Here is a 3,018-nt window from a genome sequence, read left to right as displayed (position 1 = left end):
AGACAAAAACACTTATGCACTTAGATTCAACAGAAATTTTAGATCCTATTCAAGGAATTGTGTTCAAGTATTGTATTAATGTACCAATAAATAGTAGAAATCTTTTTTACAAAGAGCTCACAGAATAGAAAAGTTTTAAAGTATATATAACATGATTCTGAAACACAGTTTACTGGGATAAAGGCTATGGAAGAATTTCAAATTGCTAGTATGTGTGATGATAGAAATACTTTTTTTTAGCCTCCCAAGATTGCAAAAGGATTCATGAAGGAGAAAGTGGCATTTGGGGGATCCTTCAAATGCTGACGCTTGACAGAGGTGGAGGAACTGGCAATGTACAAAGAATAATTTTAAAGGAATAAATACTAAAAGGTACAGGTGTCTTCAGGTCATGGTGTATCCTTCTCTGTGCCTACATTATTATGGGGGGAATCGAAAACAAGGCTTGAAATCAGAGAGCAGATCATCATGTTTATAAAATGACAATTCATTGTTTCTAGAGTAATGAGAAAGCAATATTATTCAAGGAAGAAAGTGATAGGGTCAGAATCAACCCCAAGATTATTCTTACACTAGCACTTGTGGAATGGTGATATGAAAAGTACATCTAATCCTCAACAAAACAATCATAATTGGTGATAGTTATTTTTTTAAAAAATTTAAAACCCCTACTTGTAGAGCAGAGGTTCTATCCTAAGCATAGCAAGCTAAGAATCCTGGGATCCCATTAGCTCTTGTCCCAGCTTACTCATTGGGTGAAAATTCCACAACAGGAGAAACAAGTGGGGAAGGTCAGAGGCTACTGCCCTACCCAGTGCCCTGCTTGTAAAGCAGTGCTATCATTCCAGTCCCCATCTCCAGAGTAGTGGCACAGAGATTTTGCTCAGTGGGAAGAGACTGTCCGTAAGAAGAGACTTTCTAAGCTCTCCCAAAAGGAACTGACTTTATTTGAAACATAAATTGAGCAAGTTCAAGTATAATATTGCTCTCAAAAACAATGGAGGTTCTGGTGATAAGCATAGAGAATAATCTGGTAGCTCTATGAAAACTTCAAGCTAGAGTCTCAGTGACAGAAACAAGATGACAAAGGGAACATCATTGTTTGGAAAGGGTCACAATAAGACACACACATTGTGCTGCCAATCTGGCTCAAAGGCCCACCACCTTCAGAAGTCAACATGTGGCAAGTGTGGCTACCCTGGCAAGATGAAGAGAAAGTATAACTAGAATGTCAAGGCTAAAAGATGAAATACCACCAGGGCTTGTCAAATGAGTCACCTAAAAATGGTATACCACAGCCCTAGCTGGGTGGCTCAGCTGGTTGGAGCACTGTCCAGTACATCAAAAGGTTGAGGGTTCAATTCCCAGTCAGGGAATATCTCTCACTCTTTCTCTCTCTCCCCACTCCTTCCTCTAAACATATCCTCAAGTCATGATTTTTTAAAAAATCATGTACCACAGATTCAGGCATGGATTCTGTGAAGAAACAATGAACACCTAAACACAAGAGGGCAGCTGTTGCAGCATCCAGTTAATCTTAAGGATTTCAATGATAAATCATGCAATAAATGTTCTAGTTTAAAAAGAAAAAACAGCTTCAAGCTAATCCATATGCTAGTTAGTTTACCAGAAGATCCAGGGAAAGAGATATCCAATAAGAGCCAAAAACCCCCCAAAACAAAAATCCCCACAAAGACTGGGCTCAAAAACTACCCCTGTAATGGCTCTTGAATTTAATTGGCTATTGTCAAAAAGTAAGTCCTTAACAAAACACTAGCAAACCACATTCTGCAACATATTAAAAGGAACATATACCATGACAATGTGGGACATATCAGGGATGCAATGTTCTTTTAACATCCAAAATAAAATTAATGTAATATACCTTATCAAAAAGGTAAATAAAAGACAAAACTACATGATGATCTCAATAAATATAGGGAAAGAAAGAATTTGATATCTGTTCATGATTTAAAAATGTTCAAAAAGTAGAAATAGAAGGAAATTTTCTTGAGAAAATAACCATGAAAATATCACATTTTACTTAATTGTGAATGAAAATGTTTTGCCCCTAAGATCAGGATGGCAAGAAAGGATCATCACTCTTACCATTTCTATTAAATGTTGTACTAGAGGTTCTAGTGAGGTTACTTAACAAAGAAAAAGAAATAAAGGCAACCAAGTTGGAAAAAAGTAAAACTATCTCTACAGATAATATTATCTTATATAGTGAAAATCCTAAGGAATACACTAAAAAATAATTAAACCTAATGAGACCACTAAGGTCGCTAGGCACATGATCAATTATAGAAACATCAGTTAAGTTTTTATTTACTAACAATAATAAACCATTCTAAAATAAAATTTATCACATGATTTTATCTCTAATAGCATCCAAAATAATAAATTACTTAGGAATAAATTTACCAAAACAAGTATAAAACTTACACAGAAATCCCCCACTGTTTGAAAGTTTGCCTTGTGCCACTTTGCTTTTACAAAGGACATGCATTAGTACCTCTTTTCCCTAACTGAAAGACATCCAGAGAGGATTTACACATTTACAAAAAAAAAAAAAGGTCAAAAGTGAAAATGGCATTTGCAGCACACACCCTGAATAGTGAGAGTGTCACCACCAAGTTCCTTCTGTGGGAACTACACTCAGAATCTCAACATCAGGCTACCATAAACTTTGAATTGTGTCTGAGCATCTCTTTTAGCTCATTTTGCGTGTTGGTTAGCAAGATGCGTCCCAAGATACTAGCAAAGCTTATGAGAATTCATCAAGATGTTAGGCTTAGCATAAAAGTGGACATAATTTAGCATTTCCATCATAGTAAACAAAATTAAACATAAATTAATAATTACTTCTTTGCTTTATGCTATTTTGGCCTATAAAAGATTTCATCAGAATGCTCTACTTTCTGGTAGCAGGGGAAATGTGTATTTTGAAAGAAATCAAAGACCTAAATAAATGGAAAGACATTGTGGATTATAAGATGTCATACTGTTAAAGTA

General features: G+C 35.4%; 1 pseudogene; it reads left to right on the top strand.

Moving 5' to 3' along the window:
• Positions 1-1,080: 1,080 nt before the first annotated feature.
• LOC123830128 lies at positions 1,081-1,535 on the top strand (annotated as a pseudogene).
• The last annotated feature ends 1,483 nt before the right edge of the window (positions 1,536-3,018 follow it).

The sequence above is a fragment of the Phyllostomus hastatus genome, unplaced genomic scaffold (genome assembly GCF_019186645.2).
Source record: "Phyllostomus hastatus isolate PE091 unplaced genomic scaffold, TTU_PhHast_1.1 phas_scaffold_12, whole genome shotgun sequence".
Classification (NCBI taxonomy): domain Eukaryota; kingdom Metazoa; phylum Chordata; class Mammalia; order Chiroptera; family Phyllostomidae; genus Phyllostomus; species Phyllostomus hastatus.
The sequence above is the reverse complement of the archived record's forward strand: the minus strand, read 5'-3'. Positions and strand labels throughout refer to the sequence as shown.